The sequence below is a fragment of the Melopsittacus undulatus genome, chromosome 4, assembly GCF_012275295.1.
Source record: "Melopsittacus undulatus isolate bMelUnd1 chromosome 4, bMelUnd1.mat.Z, whole genome shotgun sequence".
Lineage (NCBI taxonomy): Eukaryota > Metazoa > Chordata > Aves > Psittaciformes > Psittaculidae > Melopsittacus > Melopsittacus undulatus.
The window spans coordinates 104,433,535-104,456,573 of NC_047530.1; the positions used below are offsets into that span (position 1 = coordinate 104,433,535).

Here is a 23,039-nt window from a genome sequence, read left to right on the forward strand (position 1 = left end):
TTTTTTCTGCTGGGTTTATCTCCTCAGCAGCCATTTTTAGTCTTATTGTACTTACTGTGTGGCTTCTTTTGGGATATTTCTAGTCTAGTGTGCAAGTTGCTTCTTCATTACCCATCGCTTTGATGAAACTTGTCCTCATCACTGAGAGTAGCTCTCATCAAGACTTTTTCCTGCTATACTACAAAGCTCTCCCAGAGCACTTTCCCCCAGCTCCCACCTGCCTCTTATTTCCTGTGTGACTGAAAACCCTTTTCCCTTCATTCCTTCTGAGCACTGACTCATTTCTGCCACACATATTCATTAGCTAGAACTTTGTTGGTTGCAGTCACTGGAGAATCTGAATATCCTTGATGATCATCTGTCACCTTCACTGACATGTTTACTCACCAGTAGATAACGGCTTTCCCTTGTACATACACTTGTTTTCCTGAGTCTGTCTTTAGTAAAACAGAGCAACCCACTGATTTATACAGAGATCAAAAACATGTTTATTCCTATTGACTCTTGATTACAATTTCTCCACTGCCAAACTGCGACATTTTGTTCTCTTGGCAAAATTAGTTGTATTATGCAGCAGATATTGGTTGTCAAATTCCCTGGGAACTGGAGAAATGCTGTGGCACAAAAATTTTGCCAACAGAAAATCTTGATGCTGGGTAACAGGCTTATCATTTCTCTTTTGTGATCTAGAAAGTGCAGGCAGAAATATATCCTATATCAATATATATATATGTATATATGCATGCAATATATATATATAGCATAAATGGAAAGGTCTGAGAATGTCAACTTCCAATCATTGTGATTATTTTTTTATTAATCTGGTCTAGCAGTTTGATTTAATTTTTCCCTTTTTCAGAATAATGAGAAAAATAAGATTTTGTGAAAAAAAATGACTTAAAATATGGGTTTCTTCTCAGCAAAAAAAGGAAAAATATGTCATTTCTTCTTTTCAGAGTAATACACATAAATTCCTGAACTATTAAGGGGAGGAACAGGAATTAACTTTCTACTTTTCTGAATACTTCCCTAGCTTATAGGGAAATTTGATTTCTTAAAATGTCCCAAAAAATAACCATACTTCAATGGGATATCATTGTGGGAGATTTTATGATTTCAGAAACCATTTCTACATTTTTCTGTTCTAGCATGTCCCAGGCCAATAAAAACTTAGCCTTACAGCTCTTATTTCACTCATAGCTGAAGGATATTATTGCAAGCTGTGCCTAATTTACTTCCTGACTTAAGTGTGTCTGCCTTATACAATCTCTGCCAAAACAGCAGCACCTAAGAACCTGTTTCTGATTGCAGAAGAGTAAGGCAATGCTCTGGAAGCATAGTGCTTTATACCTTTCTATGAGCAAGTAGTGAGAGGAGTTACTTCTGCATTCTGTCTTTCCTCACTGGTAGAGTTGAGGGTTTTTTAGATCAAGGAAGATAAAGAGCTGATATTAAAAGAAACACCCAGAAACCACCACCACCAATAAAAAAAAAGCCACTAACCCAACCCTCTCTAGCAGGGAAATCCTGCAACCCACCTAGTCTTCCAGAGAACTCAGATAAAATGGTTAAGAGATTGAAGAAATATATTCTGCTTACATAAATTTTAACTCACCAACTTCATAATCACATACTGTGTAGGAAAATAAAGATTTTCCAGAAAATCAATGCATTTTATTAAACTAACTAATATATTTCCGAAATAGAAACCAAGGCAGCTTCAGGCAAAGAAGAACTCTTTCAGTCTGAAAAAAAGAAATGTCAGTCTTCACGTTAAGTACAGGTTGTAAATGATATGTCTTAGTTTGAGTAGTATAATTAACATAAATGGTTAGTTTGAGAGAATCTAGCCCCTGTGAGCAGGGAGACATGCTAGCAAAGGAATATGCAGTTCAGTGTTCCTAGGGGGTTAGTGGCAGTACTAGCTTACAATATTTTCAGTCCCCTGCTTCAGGCCCCTATCACTTCTACCTTTTACCTGTGCACTTTTGTTTGTGTCCCCCAGATTTGCTTGAGTAACCACTCTTAAATGAATTGTGGAAGTTAACTAACTCAAAACCATCTCAACCTGCTTTTGTTTCCCTTGGTTATTTTTAAGGTAGGTCATTTCAGCAGTCCAGCTCTCAGGATATGACTACTACCTAGCAGGGCTGTGTGCTGTGATGCAGAGATGAGAAGGTAATGCCAGTTCCCAGCCTGAGAGCTGTGTGGTTAGTTCACATGGAATTTTAAAGGAGACACCATGCTCTAAAATGGATAGATTAAGTCTGTGGGGCTTTTGTATGAAATAATTTGCAGTAATTTTTACTGGAAAGTACCACCAGCACATGTGGGATGGCACAACACATGTTGCAGCAGGGATATATCCTTTAGCCTTCAAACTGAATTCCAGCACTGACATTAAAGAGGTTTTTCAAAGGTATCCTAAGGAACTTAGGACCTGAATAATTTGACAGGGGAGAAAGGAGCTGGAGCTCAGGTACAGTAAAGCAGAAGTCTCTGTAAGGAATAAAAACATTGAAATTAATTTGGGTTAATGGCCTTACTTCTGTGCTATTTGAGATATTCAGTATATCTGCTGCTCATTATAAGAGCTTTTCCATAACGGAAAGCAAGCTAAAAGGCCTCATTATTGCTGTGTACTCTCACTATAGCAGGCTATATAAATGAAGGGAGGATCTGCTAATGCACAATATTTTCATTTGCATCTGTTTTAGGGCTAGGAGAAAGGGGAGCTAAAACTCCTAATGCAAGAAAAGCAACAGCAAATCCAAAGAGCAGTCATTCCTCAATCATCCCTTTTCATAAACACGCATAAATAAGGCCAAGTTGATGGAATAGGTTTTAGATGTCTACAAGAAAACTTGCTAATAATGAAGTGCTTTGTTTCCGGTTTATATTTAGTGGCTGAGTGGTTGTGTTTTGGGTGTGTTTTAATTTTTCATGGGTTTGTGGTTCTATTTCAGGTAATAATTAAGGAAATCTTGATGCTGACTATCACTCATCTTCTGTGCTTTATTATTACAAGTGATCTTTTATTACCCTTTTCTTTCTTTTTTAGCTAGAAACCCTGACCTGGTGTCATTTGTCCAGCCCCATGTGTGTGACTGCACATAGGGTTGGCCACAGCAGGGACTGAATTCCTGCAGTTCAGCCTGCCAACGCACAGACATTTTGTTACTACAGAAATTGACAGATGGAGGTGCTAATACCAGGGACAAGGCTGGAGACAGGGTTCTGCTTTGTAAAAGAAGCCCCAAAACCCTCTAGCTGAAGGTGAGGAGCACAAACTGGCAGCTCTTGATCAGAAGATCAAGCACTGCCCAGACAGCTTCTATGGCTTCAGGGGGAAAAGCAGAAAGCTTGGTTTGCATCTGCCTTGCATTCACTTGCCAGTAATTTTGTTCCTCTCTGTTCCCATGAGGAATGTTGTCTTTTCTCTGTAAGTGCCTTTTCTTTTCTGATTGTGTAAGCTCTGATGCTGAGGGCACAGTTCAGCCTCTGAAGATAGGTTGTAGCAAACATCACTGTTTAACTTTGAGCAAGCTGGCAAACTCCTCTTGTGACACAAATATTTTGTTTAGGGTACAAAAGCAAACCTAAATAACCTTTAATACTTAAACAAAGGTGAATGGCAGTCCATCTATAATAAGCACTTTCATTTAATCTGTCAAAATCCAGGCTGTTGGGACGTTTCTCTTGTCACAGATTTCAGTTAGGGGGCTCCCATCCATGAAGCTGCCTGAGGGAAGAGGGGACACAGTTCCTCTGTAGGATACACACCGATTTGTTTACAAGTATTCTGTAACATAAGTTCACAGATGAGATTCATTAATATTTCCTACTATAGCATCAGTTGTTTCCAAGTTTTAAACTTGCAATAAGTTGATTTATGTATTTAATTCCATTCAGAATTTTAGACATTTGACATAGTTGTTGAACCTGTTATTGTCCTTCCTTCCAAAAACTAACTTTAATGATAACCTGCTCACTTCTAAGAAAAGATTTACTGTAAAGAATAGACTTGCTGTAACCTGAGTTTCTGCATTTTTCCCAGCATGCTACCTACTCACTTAACATTCAATACCAAATGCAACTATAAATTATCCTGTAAGGTCTACAGATACAAGGAACGTTTAAAAGTTTCTTATATTAGTGCATTTTAAACTTTACTGACTTTTATATGGTAAATGAAGCAGGTAGTGCACCTCGGTGTTTTACTAATTGCAGGGTAATAATCTGCATATAGGAATAAAGGAGAATATATAGTTAGCGGCTTCTGTGTGACAGGAAGATAACTTACCATGATGCTTCTGTATTGTTTCATACAAGAACCCTTCAAAAGAAATGGTCGAGATCTGGTTTTGTTTGTTTTGGGTTTTTTGCACTTTGAGATCTTGTGAAAAACTCCTTAAAGGGAAGATATAGATCTTAATGCATAAATTTTGTTGAATGACTGATGAACTTGAAACTTCATTTCAAAAGGCACTGGGCTTTGTTTAACTCTGTATTTTTAGTATCCAGAGTTACTGAACCAGACTTTACTTAATTAATAACTATAGGATGTGAGGCAGTTCCAGTGCTGCTTTTTCTATTAACATGCAATTTCCGTTAGGAAATGATTAAACTGGGGGGTGAGGGGGAGGGGGTGAGGCATGGCTGCTGAAAATAAATGTGGTACCACTGTGCATTGCCAAATTCATTTGAATGAGTTAACAAACATGGCTTATAAATGGAGTAAGTTTAATTCCATAACTCACACTACACGTTATGTAGGAATTACAAAAGCAGAAGACTCCTTAAACTGAATATAGACTGAGATTAGGCAAGCCAAGAGATCATTTCCAAATGTTCATTAAAATAGTGTTCTAATATTAAAATTCACGTGGTAATTTATCGCTATCAAGACCATATTTACATAAGATAGAGACGTGTTTCAACTTCACTTTTATCAATGTAATCTCTATTGCTTCCATTTAATTTGCTTTGTCACTGAAAGTAGCATCTGAAATGCTCTACCTGTTAATAGTTTCCTAAGGATTGGGCTAGACATGAAAGAGTTACCTTTGTTTGGAACTGAAAATCTACCATGGAAGTCTGTGGCTATTGCCTGAAAGTTGCATTAAAACCAGAGACTGAATCTTTCCAAATGTTTTCCACATGGATGAAGGATAATACTAATATTTCATGCTATGAATACTTTAGTCATTGTTTTCCCCATTAAATGCAATATATCAATAATTAGAATCTCTGTGTTTAATGCTCTAATTTCTGGAGGTTATCACTTATTTATAGGGAGGTTTTGTATTAAAGTAATTCAATTAACTGTAGGGCCTCTTAATTGAAATTTCTTCTTTTCACTTGCTATCAGTTTAGATTACTGCTGAAGTAGCAGTGTTGCATGTTAGAACACCTGAGACACTAAAATATTCTGTTTTCTCAAACGTTATAGGGCCTACCTTTATTCCCATACCTAATATGTGTAGGTATATTTGGCTGGGAAACAACTGTAATTCTGTTTATACATAACCACCTATTGAATGTGTACAGTGAGTTTCCCACAGATACTGCTTATTTCTGGTGTTGTTTGCATGTTTGGTGAATGATTCCTGAAACCAGAGGAGCTGCAGTTAGGCATCTATCAGAGTTAAGAACATAATAATCTCACATTTGCTGCAATAATTAATTGAATAGTAGTGCATTTTTCATCTGAAAAAACACCACATACATAAGTTACCTACATGTTAACATAGGGCTTTTAGCTCCCCACCTATATTATCTTGTATGTGGCATAGACTGCAGAATGAGTTTCACTGTAGTTTCACTGTCATTTAACATGTGCTTATTAAAGAATTAGTGCCACTTCAGGTTATTATTTATTAGACACCTATGGTCAGTGTCCATGTTCAGAGTCAGTAGTATCATAGATTCATCATTTATGTGGATACCAGTTTAACACATTTGTCTTTTGTTTGATTTTGGCTGTGTATAAGCATCTATTCATTTGTGTACCTGAAATTATTTCTTGTTCTTGATTAACATGTGCTAGTGAGCTCATCTGAGCGTATCTTGTTATTAAGCTTCTTTATTAAAGTCACCTTTTAATTTCCTGAGTTAATTAAAGATTTCTGTTACTTTTGCAATCTCCATAGTTGTGTGATGGCAAGTGTAGTACCTTTTAGTCTCTTGGTTTGTTGTAATTTATCACACTGTCAATGGAGCTGTTGAGCTTTTACTTCGTATTTAAGTATTAGCAATGAGTGACTGAAACAAATGATTTTATAATAGCTAACGTATATTTGTAAATGATATTAAAGTGCTATCTTTAATTTGTGTGGAACATAGCAATTGGATGAAAAGTGATGTTTCCTTTTCATGATCCTTCTGATGCAGCCCAGCATGTGGTTGGCTTTCTGGGCTGCAAGTGAATGCTGCCAGATCATGTTGAACTTCCATCAGCAACTGTAGTGATAGGACAAGGGATAATTGGTTCAGACTTAAACAGAGAAGGTTTAGGTTGGTTATAAGGAAGAAGCTATTCATTATGAGGGTATTGAGACATTGGCACAGGTTTCCCAGAGAAGCTGTGGCTGCCCCATCCCTGGCAGGGGGGGACTTGGAGCAACCTACTCTAGCGGAAATTTTGTCTATAGCAGGGCGTTGGAACTGGATGCCCTTAAGGTTCTTTCTAACCCAAACCATACTGTGATTGATGTCAACCAAGAAAAGACTAAATTTTTTATTAGGAAAAAAATTCACAATTTTTATTTTGCTACCTACACTACATGTAATTATCTGCTTGCACATGTAAATTAACTGATTGGAAGGAAACCTGTCTGATTTGTACTGCAGTAGGTATCATCATGAGATTGAGTGCAGAGGCAGGAAATCTACATGCAGTGACAGAAAGGGCTTTCAGCATTCGGAAATATTAAACCAAACATACCTAAAATCATGCCATCATATGCTTTCACCTCCAAAACTTTCTTAAAAGCTGCCCAAAACAATGTAATAGGCAGGTCTAAAACCTGTAAAGCACTTCACCATTATTCATAATCAGTGTCTATTTTCTTACAGGTTATCACACTGGTACAACATCAAGTGGTTGAGTGATGTTAAGTTCAGTGTGGCAGATACAGTTCAATAGTTTGTTTCAATTTGGGAAGCTGGAATTAGGTTGTAATTAGCTGCATCAGTTCATTCTGTTTTCTTTCTCTGACCTGACCACTACGGCAGAATATGAATTGCATGGCTGCAGTTTTCAGAATGAGCTGTCTGCCAACTCTTGATTTTTAGTATTGATTATGAATAATTTAAAATATATGTCTTAAATACCACAAACCATATCTTATGAAGGCACTAAAAAGTCTATAGATAGTTTAGGGGCTTTATGAATCAACATTTAAGATTCTGTATTTTCTGTTTAATACACTGAAAAACACTTTAATAAAATAATAAACCTTGCTCTGTTGCTGAATGTTTCACAGCAGATACATAACTATTGAATATGTGGCTATAATTCTATATATTAAATAAATTCCATTAAAATGAGAACATATAAAAACTTTGGAGGTAGTTTGATACAGCTTCTTAAAATTTGGGATATTTTGAGGTTTTAGGGAAATTACAAATTTAGAGGAATTTAGGAAAAGAATCATATAATCTTTTAGCCTTAGTTCTTCAAAATTCAAAAAACTGGGTATGTAAAAATCGATCCTTAATCACTACATCTTGCAGAGGAGATGTTGATGGTGAAGGCATGTGTGCATACTGGAATTTGTAGAACCTTGGTACCATCAAAACCAAAAAAGAACTATAAATATATGGTATAGCTCCCCCCCCCAACCCTCCTTATTTATCAAATGCAAACCAGACAGTAAAAATGGTCCCTGTGTGATGAAATTATAAATTTGGAACATTTACAATCCAGTTTTCTATCTTCTATTTATGCAATTGAATTGATGGAAGCTAAGGCTCTGGTTTTAGATCCGAAGTATACAAAAGCTGGTATGAGGGGACAAACTTCACATTTCTTCTCTAATTGACTTCTTCCTTTAAAATGTATAATGTGTTTAGAGTGTGTAATTGTGTGGTGTCAGTTAGTGTTATGCCGTCTTCAGCATGACTTGCATAAGCCCTGGCATTCAAGAATAATGTGGCCTTCCTAAAGTGATATTCATTGAATGTTTTCATCTTTTATGTGTGTGTGAGCAAGAGTTTGGGAGGACTGCATTACTCATAAATGAGCTATATATGAGTTATATAGATCACACCAAACAACCATCAATAAAAGCTCTGTAGATTGCTTTGCCATGCATTATGCATATGCCACATGTTTCACAGCAGAAGAAAATAGAAATTAAAAACTGTGGTTCTCGTATTCTTAGATTATAAAGCTAATGTCTTCATTTGTGTCAGTCTAAATTTGAAGTCCTGAAGCAGGTGCTGTGTATCTCAGTGGAAAGCTATGAATCTCCCAGTTCAGGTTATCCAGCCCTTTAATTTCCATCTCCTAGGATCAAGAGATAGCAGGCCTGGAAGTGCTCAGTAGTGTTAAATATCAAGTATATATATCATGAGAATTCCAGACCTTAAGAACAGAAAAGTGCCTTAGCATTTTGAGTTAGGAACGGGTTTACAAATGTATTTAGGTATTTTTTAGGTCTGACTATGTCTCCTAAAGAATGGGGGGTTTTAAATTATGGATCAGGTGAACAGAGGTGTGCTGTGGTTTATATCTGGTATGACAGGTATGGGAGTGGTCTCTGTGGGATATAGTAGAATGTTAATTTAATCATTTGCACATACATGCTAATGGCAAGGGAAGATGGCGGTAGGTGCTATATTTAAGAATCCTGGTAACAAGTTTTTAGATGATTTGATGAGTTTACTCTCAGAAGAATCTGGAAAATTGCAGAGAAGATGTCTCATGTTATACAATCTGTTGCTATCAGTATGAAGTAGATGTGCTATAACAAAACTGGATTTTGAGGGATATCACTGAGTCAGAGAAAGTAGAAGTGCAGAAAAGAAGAATATAAGTCCTTGAGTTAGATCTCTGATTTGTGGCTCTTCTTTCCCCCTTCATAGATTTTTTGTCTTTTAAACCTTTGGTGATTAACAAGTTCATTTTATTTCTTTATTTTCTTTTCAACTCCTAATGATCCTGCTCAGCTCCTAAAGATTTTATTGCAGCCATCTAATTACATATAAGTGCTGTCCAGAAAACAGCTCTATTTTGTCTTTAATTCTCCAATTAAGTGCTTCAAACATAGATCACAAAGATCACTTGCTGAAGTGTTGGTGGGAAGTATAAAATATCACTGAGATATTAGCTCTAAATCAAAATGTGAATATCATATACACCAAATTTTCTGGATTCTGTTGTTTTCTGCTCATGACATGCTATGTAAAAGGCACTCTTTTCCACGTACGTGGTCCAGTATTTGCGATCATCACAAAATCTTTTTCAGTATGGATTAACAGGAATGTAAGTAATATCTGTAATTTTAAGTAGTTATGGTAAGGTACTAAACAGAATAAGGAAGGATGAGAAATAGGTATGATGGTAGAACTAGAAATGCCCAACAGCAGCTGTAATCCCTTCCATATGATTGAGTGGCACCCTTGGTCTGTTTCTGTGTGGTAAAAATGAATAGTGCCTACTGACACACATCAGTAAGTTATCTGCCTGTAAGAATACAGAAGAAGGTTTCCCTTTGTGCTAGAAATTGCCCTTAAGTGTGGACAATAGCTTAGTTTCGGTCTCTCTGTCATGGCTGTGAGCAACCCATAAGAAAAGAGCTAGAGGCTGTGCATCAAGTCTTTGTGCACATATGTGTCCATAACAGCATACTGGGAATGGAATATATAGTGCTGTAAGTATATAATGCCGTGTGTGCTATAATAAAAAACTATATCCCCATTGCATTGGCATGTTCAAATGAGCATGTTCCACAGGAGGTGGCAAGTTATGATTTATTAGGAAGGTCCCTGCTTGAAGCTGTTCAGAAACTCATGTGGTCACTGCAGGGTGTAGAAAGTGTTGTAGTATGGATTTAGGTAGACAGCAGCTTTGAAAACAATATTAAAGAGAAATAACTTATAAACATATTGATTAAAAACATGAAAATGTGAAAGAAAGCTCTAGCAGGTGGCCATTGATGTTCTGAAAGACTGGGATCTTTGCAAATGCTCAGAATAATGTGCTTTTCTTTTGGTGAAAAAATACCATTTTTATCCAAGGAAGTAATTTTATATTTAAAGAATGTCTCTCTTATTTTTATCATTAGAAAAGTATGATGTTCATTACCATCACTTCTTATGGCTCTGGAATACACAACTCTTAATATTGCTAAAGCACCAGACATTTTATGAGAGCAACAGATTTTTGATGCTTTCTCATAAGAACAGTGACTCAATTAGAGGGAATCCGGTGATCCACAATCTAGATTGTCATTTTTCTTTTTCTAATGACTTTAAATTGAGAGAACTAAAATGTTTACAGCAGGGCAGAGAGGTAGCGTAAGGCCCTCACTAGTCTTTGCTACCTCTCAATAGATGTGTCTGAACCCTGTTACTGCAGAAGGGTTTGTTTACAGATGGTTGATTAGGGGCCTAACTTAATCTTTAGAAGGACAGATGAAAATTGATTAACATCTACATCATCTACATGAGCAGCCATTAATAAGTAGTTCTCACAAGAAAAAATAGTGATATATCCAATTAAAATCTTCAGCTTGCTCAGCAGATCACTGAAAATGAGGAAGCTCTAATGACCAAAACCAGGCAAACTGGAGAAAATTGCAACTGTACAAAGAGGCCTTTAATGTGGACATGAAAAATTGTTTTAAATATATAAAGAAAATGTAAAATAAAACTCCATAATATAAAGATCCAGTGGTTGAAATGTTAATTCCTCAAATTAACTTTGTCATTGTGTATTTGGATACTTCCCGTAACTGACAGTTACAAAAGATAAAATTTTTCTTTAAAATATTCATCTATTTTTTATGTTGTATATCTTATGGTAAATTCATAGCAGCTTGAATAAGGACAAAACCAATTGGAATGTGAAGGGCAAAGATTGCTTTAGCAAAGAGTGTTAGCTGATAAAAAGACAAAAAAAGACAGTGTTTGGAATTGCAAATTCCAGCACTAGGTGATTCTGCAAAAACAAGGACTTTACAACAATCAGAACTGGAAGTCATCCAGAAATGTCACAGCAGAAGAATCGGGGACAAGGGAACTGGAGGGAGTAGAAACCATTCTGGCAACTCATGATCAAAGAGAACTAAAAGGCATCTTTGAAATTCTTAAATATATTGATGCTCTAGAACCTCTTAGTGCAACTTAATTCAATAGACATTTGTGGAATTACGAGAAACTGCTCTCTCTGCAACTGAAAGGTTTTCAAGAGGATTACTCTTTCATATAAAACATACAAAATCCATTCAGATGTTCTGAGTATGTTGCATAGATAACTGCTACTTAAAAGACACATTGTGTGTTCTCTGAATTCTTAACCTTCCTGTATCTGTAGCATTTAGCTACAGCACTTTCCCCTCTGGATGTTGACATGTGTCTTCATTCATTCTTTGCATTCAGTCCCATACAATCACTTCTAAACTGTAACTGTCTTATTAAACATGCCTGCTTTTTCTATTATCTCTTGATTCTTCTGTGACCTGTTTCCAGAATATCCTTTGCCACACGTTTCTCACTCTTGAAATGCTTTATAGATTTTTATTTCATTATCTATTATTATTTATTATTTAATTATAATTTATTATGTTGTTATGTGCTGTATACTGTTGCATACAGCACAAATCACCACAATTAAAGCTTTTCAACTGGCTTGTGATCTTTTGCTTAATATTTTCCTCACTGTGATGGTACTGTGTGTTAAAATAAGATACCAGTGGCACACAGTTCCGTACTTGTGTATATTCTTTCGGAAATCTAATCGCGCTCTCATTGTTTGCTGTATTTTAAAACAGATTTGTTTTACAATAATAAAAGGCAGGAATCCTCAATGTTGGCTGAGTAAAGGCCAAGTTTTAAATTAAATTTAAGCCTTGGATAGAACCGGTGTTAGGAAAAAAATGTCCAACATCTCAAAGATAAGTGAGAAGTTTCTGAAAGACTGGGAGAAGTTTGAACAGAAACATGGTATAGAAAGGTAAAGGATATTATGAACATGTAGAAATAAGCTGTGGGAGAAATAAGCTGTGAGAGAAAAAAGATTTGGAATTTTAGTTATAATAATCAGAAGTTGCTATCATACCTTCTTTTAACTTTTCCATATTTTGAAATTGTACCATTTTATCCTTTCCTAGGATTTCTCTGTGAAAGGAGATTGAAAGGCCTCAGGAAGGAATATTCCTGATATCCATATGACACATTCATTCTGTAATAAAATTCCAGCTAATTTCTTTGCATAGCATTAAATACAGTTTTCCTTTCTATGTGTTAGAATAACCAGAGAGCTTCCACCCACCTGCTCAACTTCAAACAGAAGTCTGCCCTGTTATCAGTCTATGGGTAGTTTGATTGCAGCAAGAAAGTGGTTAAAATACCAGGCACGGGTTGGGCTAATGGGACTTCACCTGCCCCTTCCCACTGATTCTGGCTATGGTGTTTCCAAGTCACCTGGCAGTGATGGCTGTGACTTGCTCCACCCTTCTTTTCTTGGGATGCACTCAGGGTCAGGGATCCTGCACTGATGGAGTCCCACTGACTTCACTGGAACTGGGCTTTGGATTTTTAGTGTTCTTCTAGTATGATTAAAAAGCAGCAAGTCTGAAACGTGGTTATGATATGACAGGCCATTGAAAGATGCTTTCTGAGTGACGCATTGGCTTCACAAAGTCTACTAAGAATGAAGAATGATTTAATTGCTAAAGAGGTTGGGGCTGGCATTTAGTAACCACTGCTGGTTTTGTGCTGCTGATCTAACCACAGGAATTAGCAGTGGGTTCCTGTTTTCCAGTGTTGCTGAATAGGGAAACACTGATTTGAGTGGCTGCCCACAGGAGGGGGGAAATGAAACAGACGGGAGTGTAGTGCTGAATGAGTACAGTGTGTGTCATTTTATGGATGGCTGGTATTGTGATACATTATCTTTTCAGACCTATAGAAATCCTGTCTTATAGTTACTATTGAGAGCAAATAACCAGAAAGAAAACGCACACTGTTGATAACTTGCCATGGGGTGCAGTGAAATGCAGGGCGCTGTAGTTGCAGTGCTGGCTAATAAAGAAGTGTTTGTTTGGAATATTTTACAAAGCTTGGTCTCTATAGTAACAATCATCGTGAATACTTTCAGCTTCAGAAATAACATCTGCTTGATGAGTGATCTCAAATCTCTACCCTTGTTTAAGTAAATAAGATCCTGCTTCTTCTGCTTTTTGTATCAGTCAGTGGCATTTGATACGGGGCATTTATTTCCATGGAAAGAGCATCCTAGGACTGGGAAAGGTGTTGAGAAGGGGTGAAAAAAGCGAAGAGGAGTCAGAAAATAATGATGAAATACATGATTTTCCTCATTAGCCTAATAGTAGCCACTGCTAAAATAAGCTAGAGTTTACATACAGCATAGAAGTAAATGTGTTATGCCGTTCTGTTGACTGAAGTTCAGGGCAAACATTACTGTGTTTTAGTCTTGGCAGTGGCTTAAGCTATGCATAAAATTAGGGGAAGAGAAATCATTTGCTTAGATACAAAAAATGTGTCAGATGGAGTACAAAGCTTAATAGCATGCAAGGATTTGAAGCAAACTCCAATGAAAAGTTCACAACTAAATTTTCAAGGAAACTCTTTAAAATTTAGTCAATCTACTGTAAAAACGGTATGTTTTTTAAAGAAAGATGATTCAAGCATCATCACTGCTGCTTAATTTTATTTATGAATTAACATTTCAAATTTTTCAATATTTCAATGAAAATTTCAAATGAGAACATTTCCTGGAGCAAAATAACAAGCTTTTCAGGCAGTAACTATGGGGACTGCAGAATTCCATGTGAATAATGAATTTTGTTGTTGCTAACTTCGTACCACCTTGCTGAAGAAAATAATAAAACTGTAAAATAACGAGAAGCTCCTGCTGTGCCCTAGGAAACACATGTGGAACAGAAGTGTAAGCTGAGCTGGACTATGTTTCCATACTACTCTTTTTCAGTTAGCAGTGCTCAAGGGGCTAAGTAGGCTTGGAATATGGTACTTCCTAAGTAAGTAACACTTACTTTCCACATAAGTGGGACTCAGGAACTGCAAGTTAAGCAAATACTTTGTACAGTAGATCTTTGTTGGTTTAGTAAAAATGATGCACATTTTTTAATATTTTGAAGCAGCAGTCTTTTTCCTATTTTTTATATTTAAAAAGTGCCTCAAAAAATAATCCGTCAGTTATATTAAGCTAACATGAGTAACACGCAGAAATAATTTCATTCATGCGAGTAATCCTGTTTGCTTTAATGCAACAGTTTCTCCAAGCACTAATTCTCATATGTCTAATTATTTGTCAGATTAGATCCTGTGTAAGCTTTATATTTTGTGCATTTTCAGTGTAGCTCTTGTTTGTGGCCACTGCAAGTACTAAGTCTTGATGGGGAGCATCTTGGCAAGCAACATCAAGTGATAATACTCAGAGTTTATTTGCAGGACTTTTCAAGGACACCATTAAGAAATTATTAATACAGTGTCAGATCTACAGCTGGTATAAATCAGCATATTCTGCTGTTACTTGAGTGTTGTGCTGATTTAGGCAGCTGAGGATTATCTCAGATATGTGAGATTTCAATTGATTCATGAGACTCTACTGAAAAACTGTAACTGATTATGCTTTCAAATTGGTGAATGGGCAGAGTAGGTGATGCATGTCCTCAAGAGAGGAAAGTGAGAGGTGTATCCTGCAACACCTTTAAAAGGGTCTGGTTTGTGCTTTCACAAGCCTGCCAGCTTGCCCTCTCCCTTTCCACCTTGCTGGCAGCAACTGCTGCCAGAATGGCTAGTCAGCTTAACACGTGCTCCTACTTATGTAATACAACAAAACTGGGTTCCCTTTTGCTGCTACTTTTTCCTTGGGATAGAAAAGTCTTTTACTGTTTCTTCCTGCTGCTGGAGCAGCTACGATCTGAGCCGCAATATCCACACACAGTCACTGGGATGAAAACTTTATAGACTTACAAATCTTAAACAGGGATAATTTGTTTCAGAATGGTTTTGGCTATGGTGTACACATTTTACAGCTGTCCAAGGGCAAATCTTGTCCTTGGCAAGGAAATCAAAATAAAAGCTATGTCATGCTTTCAGACATTTGGTTCATGTCCTCTCTACATTCAGTAGGCTGTGATCTGTGTAAATTGTCATGATAGAAAGTAATTTGTTATTCGGGTGCCATTAACATTTTTTCCCTGCATTAAGAATATTGCCAAGTTTGCACTTTAATCCCTTCTGCTGACAGCTAGTTTTCACAATGTGTGTCTTGATTTAGTTCTCTTTTTTATTATTATGATTCCAGGTATAAATGATTTAATTTATCATTCGCTAGGCATCCTGTGTGTGTCCGGGAGGTTACAAAAGAACTTTAAAAGGTATTGCCGAAGAAAAGTGCACTAAAAGTGTGTTTTGGATGACATATGGTGTACTCTATTTTCTTTCCAATTTTGCAAGAAATGCAAAATACAGCATAGTAATTTCAGGACATTTGCCTTTTCTAACCCTCAAGTCTGGCATAGTTCTACAATGTAATAATCAAACCTGATCATTAATGACTCTAGGGTGCCGCAGAGCTCCAGGAATGAGAACTCTGGTCACAAAAGGCACCTGCTGCTCAGACTGTTTGACTTGTCTGCAATGCATTGACACAGTAACAGATTGAAATTTTATGATCCACCCCAAGCAAAGGGCACTCCAGGTTTTCCACCTCATGGGCTCTTCAGAAATCTGCAGCTGACTCAGTTTGTTTGTTCCTGTCCTGGTTTGAGCAGTAGCAGTCATTTTTCTCCTTCTTGTAGCTGGTGCAGTGCTGTGTTTTGACTTCTGGGCTTGATAGCAAGCATGTTTTGAGTTACTGCTCGGGTGTTTTTTGTTTGAGGCCTTTTCTGAGCTCATGCTCTGCCAGGGAGGAGGGGAGGCCGGGAGGAAGGAGAGACAGGACACCTGACCCAGGCTAGCCAATGAGATATTCCATACCATAGCACGTGATGCACAGGATGTAACTGGGAGAGAGCCGGAAGGGCTGGAGCTCTGAGGGGGAATGGAGGAGGTATCGGTCGGTGCTCGGTCGGGCAGGGTGGAGTGAGTTATGGGTCGTTGGCTGGTGAGGTGTTGTATTCGCTTCGCTTGTTGTTTGCTTTATCATTATTATTTGTAGTAGTAGTAGCAGGAGTGATTTGTGTTACACCTTAGCAATTAAACCATTCTTATCTCAACCCGTGGGGGCTACATTCTTTGGATTCTCCTTCCTAACTCTCTGGGAGTTGGGGGAGCAAGGGGGGGAGTGAGTGAGCGAACTGTGCGGATTTAGTTTAAACCACGACAGTTCCCAATGAAAGTAACCTGTATGTGCCCATCTCAGCTCAATATTTCCCTGCCTGCCACCACAGCCACCCTGGTTAGACTGCAAGTTTGGCAGAATTGAAACTGCACCTTTTACTTCATCTTTCCCACTCTGAAAAGTTTGTTCATGGCTCTGGAGGGACCATTTCCTCTTCTGCCAGGAAGTCTGGGGTAGAGTTAACCCACTGGGAATGATGATCTGGTTCTGATAAGTTCAGAAATTGATGGACCATCAGTAATTTGTCACCTGTGAAATATGAGTTTTCATAGACAAGCCTTTAAGGTTGAATTGTGAAGTAATAACAGAATTCTCCATTTCTTGTTTCTCTTCCTTGAAGATCCAACAGATATAGCCACCTGGGAGACAAACACCCATTAGCATCACCCTGCACAACACCACTTTGACTTTGGAGAATTTGAAATGGCAGTAGGAAGAATTTACAGGAAAGTGACTGGGAATATGTGATATTTGGTATATGCCACAGACAGAGGGTCTCAGGTGCTTTTCCCAACAGGATCTAGCTAGCTGCTGCCAAGACAAATTTCTTTTCACAAACTGGATGCTAATGTTGCCAGCCTTTAATCAGACTCATACAGCTTAATAGGGGAATGTTCTGGAGGCTCTTGAGGATACCTCTGGCAGTAATCCAGTACAACTACTACACACACCATCCGTTGTGAGTTATGTTCTATATTTTCCAGATTAACCTGAAATTACTCCTATTGGCAGTCAAGATGTAATAGTAAAGTAAAACCAACTTTATTTACCAGGATGAAGAGAGAGAATGCTGCAGACATACAGGGAAAAAGATGCAAAAGCCCTTACAGCTACCTGGTGTTTTGATTTAACTTCAATGACTCATGTCCTGTTCAGCCGCTTGTGAAAGTCAAGAAAACTGCAGGACGGTTCACACTAATGTCACAGTTCAGAAAAAGCAACCCCTAGGCAGTTGGATGAAAGCTGAATAGGGAACTTGACTAGGAGTTCTTTCTGGAAACCCCATTGAAAATAAGTGTGTCTGCAGGTGTTTCTTGTAGCTTTGTCTTAATAAATCAGTTTTAATCGGGATGTCAATTTTTAACTCTCTTGCTAATGAAATGCTGTAGGACATAGTATTAGGTTTTGAAACAAAGTCTCTTACTAGGTTAACTGAGAGTTACTCTGTTGCAGATACAGTTCTTGTAATAAAAATATGGCTTTTCTGAGCATAAACGCTTTCAGATTCATACATAAATTTAACATCACCACATAACCTTTGATAACTAACAACCACATTCTACTCAGAAAAGGCTGCAAAAAGGAATACAGTCTTATCGCTGCATATTGATGTAGTAGAGATAGATAAGACAATAAATTGAAGGATAAGAATGGGGTTTGCTCACTGGGGCTGTAATCACAGCTTGGTAACCATAATGCGTTCTTTTTATTGGTAATTCCCACTGTTTTTCTTATGGAAAATAATCTATCCATATACTCTAAGATTTCCATTGCCAATTTGAAACAAGGAAATTAAGAAAGATTTATATTCTGCAAAAGCAAGGGGGCAAAATATGCCTGGAAAGATAATTCACTATTAAAAAAGATCTCTAATAAGGAATGTTAGTATAATTTTGGTCATGTTTCATTTTATTACCAATAAATCTGTTGACTTCAGCTCCACTAGACACCATAGAAGTTTTCAGGGAAAACTGGTTCATTACGAAGGTCAAGTAGAATTGGTAGAGTCCTCCTAGTAAATCAGTGCTGGCTGGATACTCAGTTGCAGAAGGAAGGCAGTTACCTCAAGTCTCTTTTGGTGTAAGTGGAAGAATTGTAAGGTATTCCAAAGTGTTCTCCAGCTTTTACTGTTGTAGGTAACATGGTTATGTTCCTCACATGGGTTAGTGGGACCCTTTTAACCAAAGTTAGAAATCTTTGCCTGAGAAACTGTCAGGCAAAAGAAGGAGCTGTGTAGAAGTCCCAAGTGTTGAGGACACTTGGGCTCTGGGCTATTCTTGTAGATGAAGTAAAGCTTTTCACTCACTAACTGCAGGAGAAGTTTACAGGATGGATTAAATGAAATCTTTAGTGGATGCTTATAATTTCACTGAAACCCTAGGGTTGTATGAAGAACTGCTGTTTCCTATGCCAGCCACAAAGCAATGCTCAGAACTCCAGCCTAGCTTATTTATTCTGTTGTGGTATTTCCTAAAGAGTATTTCTCCAGGCACACAAGTGATGTTTGGTGAAAGTTTTTTTGTCTCTTGCACTGCCATTAAAGCTTGTTATTCACTGAATAATTCTGTAGAAAACGATCAAAACTTTTGGATGGGTGGGAAGCTCATACTCAAAAGTATGTTAAAGTGTTAGTTAATCCATACCCACATTTAGAATAGTAATGCAGTGTAGTGCTGATACCCTAAGATAACACCTATACTGATTAGTCTTTATTTCTGTCTGAGGCACTCCCTTATTTTCAGTGCTCTGGAAGTAGTGCCAGGTTCTCCTTATGGCAGCAGGAGGTGCTGTGAAAGTGGTGGGTTTCTGCTGGGAGGAGCAAACAGCATTTCTTCATTCCTCTGACAGTACTGTTGGTATTGATTCTCTTGGCAAATGACCATAAAGAAAATAGGATGGGTATAGGATGGAGGTTGGCTACAGGTGGGAATCCCCCATCTCCATGGTAGGACAGCTGCCATTGAGGTGTTTGAAGTTTCTCCATCAAAATGGCTAAAAGAAGTCCCCACCAAATGACATCAATGGATCCTGTGAATTTGAGAGGGTGAATTTTTTTTGCTCCTTTAAACTGCTGAGAAGTCTTCCTTGACTCCACTGAAAATGGTCAGAGCAATCACAGAATTTTACTCTGCATCTAAGTGTTTCAATTCCAAGAAGCATTTAGTAAAAGCAGAAATAGGAAAGCCAGGATTAATCCTCTTTCCATGAAGAACAGAACTACCTCTGCTTTCACCTGTGTTTTAAATGAAAGTGGCCACAACTTTATTATAAAAATCTAATTTTGTAAGCTGTTTTTGGAAACAGATGCATAGATTGAGCTCTGCATCCAGGGGAGATGCAGGAATGGAAGTAAATGCTGAGTGGGTGTAAGAGAGACCAGGGTGTGCTTGGGCAGATAGAGGAAAGCTTCAGCTACTGGGAATTTTTTAATACTGAAATTCAAGATTAACAGGGTTTTTGGGCTCTTGAGTTTGCATGTAGGTATCTAAATTTGACCAAAATCCAACCTAGGTACTCAAGAGCTTTTCCAAATCTGAGTCTTGTTTATCACGAGTAAATCAAGAAACTCAGAAAATAACCAAATGATTCAGGAGTAGAACCTGAAGCTGAGATAAAACAGTAGATGGGAGTACTTCTAATGTAACAGTCTAAATCTTGTTTGTTCCTTTTCTACATTCCTTGCCTTTTTAGAGGACACAGTCTTGTTTCTTTTTCCCCCTTCTGAAGTCTAGAACATTGATCTCCAGAAAAGTGGCTATTTACATTTTGATTCTGGCACTAATCCTGCCACAACAACAGATTTGATTGTTTATTTGCCAAGCTGTCAAGCTTAGTTTATGTGGAATTCACTAGATTAACTCTGTTTTAATAATATGATTAAAAACTAACCTTAAAGTCACATCATTTATTACTAAAACAAAAAGTATAAGTCAAGCTATTTTTTTAAGAAGAAGAAAGGAAGTTTTATTTATAATGATTTCTTGTACTAAGACCATTTAAGTTAGGAAACATTACAGTGATTAATTCATAGTTGTTTGCATTTTAATACTTGATTTATATATCAGATCTGTATTTGTGCACACTGTCAAACTTCATTCTGTTCTTGTCAAAATACTTATTACTGCTGACAGGTGTAACACGCTCACATTAATCCTTAATTCCTTGATTCAATTTTCTAATTGCTTTTTTGGCATGAGTTTGGAGCCATTTAGTCTTCCGTGATGTATTTGTCTTATGATACAATAATGCACTTTTAAAAATTGGATGCACCTAACTCATAATGCTGAATGAAAAATATATAGAGATATTACTTAATACAGAAAATCTGAAGTTTTACAGCACTTCCATGAGACACCGCAGTGGTGTCTCTCAGAAGACAGAGCCAAACACTTCACGCTTTCCATCTTCTCATTTCACAGTATTAAATGTTTTCATTGATAGATAAGAATTGATGCTAAAGTCTGCGTGTTTTACCCAAGGAGATTGTGAACCTGTAGGGAAGAATCATAGAATGGTTTGAGTTGGAAAGGACCTTAAGATCATCCAGTTCCAGCCCCTTGCCATGGGCAGGGGTGCCTCACACTAGACAATGCTGCCCAAGGCTCTGCCCAACCTTGCCTTAAACGCTGCCAGGGATGGAACATTTGGCACTTCTTTGGGCAGCCTGTTTCAGTGCCTCACCACCCTCACAATAAATAGCTTCTTCCTTATATCTAGCCTGAACTTCCCTGTTTAAGTTTGAACCTGCTGCTCCTAATGACTTTTCATTAGTCCCTAGTGAAGAGTCCCTCTCCAGCATCCTTGTAGGCCCCCTTCAGATACTGGAAGGCTGCTATGAGGTCTCCATGCAGCCTTCTCTTCTCCAGGCTGAACAGCCCCAACTTTCTCAGCCTGTCTTCATACGGGAGGTGCTCCAGTCCCTGATCATCCTCGTGGCCTCCTCTGGACTTGTTCCAACAGTTCCTTGTCCTTTTTATGTTGAGGACACCAGAACTGCACACAATACTCCAGGTTAGGTCTCACGAGAGCGGAGTAGAGGGGCAGGATCACCTCCTTCAACCTGCTGGTCACACTCTTTATGATACAGCCCAGGATACGGTTGGCTTTTTGGGCTGTGAGCGAACACTGCTGGGTCCTGTTGAGCTTCTCATCAGCCAGCAGTCCTTCTCCACAGGGCTGCCCTGAATCACTTCTTTGTCCAACCTGTAGCTGTGCTTGTTATTGACCCAGCCAAGGGTGCAGGACTTTTCATTTGGCTGTGTTGAACTTCATGAGGTTGGCAATGTCCCACCTCACAAGCGTGTCAGAGTCCCTCTGGATGTCATCCCTTCCCTCCAGCATATTGACCAAACCACACAGCTTAGATCCATGAATATCCCCTTAGTCACTGTTGTGCTCTCCTGCTCTTCTCACCTCTTCAGCTGCTGCCTGCTGCTGCCCACTGTTGCCCATCCTGCCCACCAAAGGTGACAGAATGCACTTCCCAGCTTCTCCTTGGTCTGGACTATTAAAACTGCTCATTTGTGTTATTTCTAAACAGCCAAATAACACTTTGCAAGATTTGCTGGGGTTTTCAGTACTTAATAATAATTAAACCGGTTTTGTTACTTTCTTGTAATTTTAAAGCAGATGTGCTAAATTACTTAGAAAGGAATATGTTTAATACAGGTATAATGGCAATAAATTGACATACGTTTTTATGCCAGTAATGGCAGCATTGCCATCTGTCCATTGTAAAGGGACAAAAATTCTAGCCAAATTTATTCCTTATGGAAACAAATCCAGGGTGAGCAAAGAATCTTCTCAAAGCTCAGCAATTCCACACACACTCAGGCAGCTGGACTTCAGCTAGGTCTTTGTAGGATTATCAGAAAAAAATGTGAATGGAGAACCTTCTCTCTGACAGAAATCTAGGACACCAGGAAGATGACTTCTGATATTTGTTTTCTGTGAATAAATATATGACTGCACGTTGAAATTGTGGATAAAACCCCCTTCCTCTCCCTCCCCCTCTCTCTCATTCTGTTTTATTCCCTACACTCTCCACTTAATTCTTTCTACACCCACTGACTCACTTCACTTTTCTTACTTTCAATAATACCGTATGCTCTTTCACCCTTTTATTCCGTTGTGGTTTTCTTCCCCTTTATTTTTCACCTTCCCAAGTGACATACCTCTGTATGTCATGCTGTGAGCAAGAAAGGGAATATAAAAGTAAAATGGTGTTAAATAAATATTTGTTTATTCTGCCCTCCACTGATAAAGTTTTATTAACTCTGTGATTGTAATTTGTGCTTTTTTGGCAAAAACATATGTCACTTTCTGTACAGGGGGAAAAAAGGTAATTCTAGCAAGGAAATCATGGTAGCTATGTGCTGTAGGCAAACAAACACGTGCCTTATCTCTTCCAGGAAACCTGTGGAAAATGCATGATAAATGGCACATTTCAGAGAACATGTTATGTCACTGTGAAATAACTTTGATTCATGGTTATGTATTTATCTTTAAACAACTGACAAACCTTAGGTTATCTAAATTATTATCATTTGCTCTATGCTTCTGTGGGTTTTTGCTAGTAAATCTGAATGATGTGAGGTAAGATAAGACATCTGGTTTATCAGTCATAATGTTGTATAAAGAACAAGTAGGCACAAGCACAAAATTCTTACTGTATTTGAGTTTTGGATGAAATCCTCTGAAAAAAAATGTTTGTCAGAAATCATATCCTTCAATTTTGTTTTGAAAAGCATTAGTATAAACT

The 23,039-nt window shown here is 37.8% G+C and overlaps 1 protein-coding gene across 1 annotated transcript in view; it reads left to right on the forward strand.

The window, feature by feature from the left end:
- ATRNL1 (attractin like 1) overlaps positions 1-23,039 on the forward strand; it is a 498,994-nt gene that overhangs the window by 417,617 nt on the left and 58,338 nt on the right. The window lies entirely within an intron of this gene.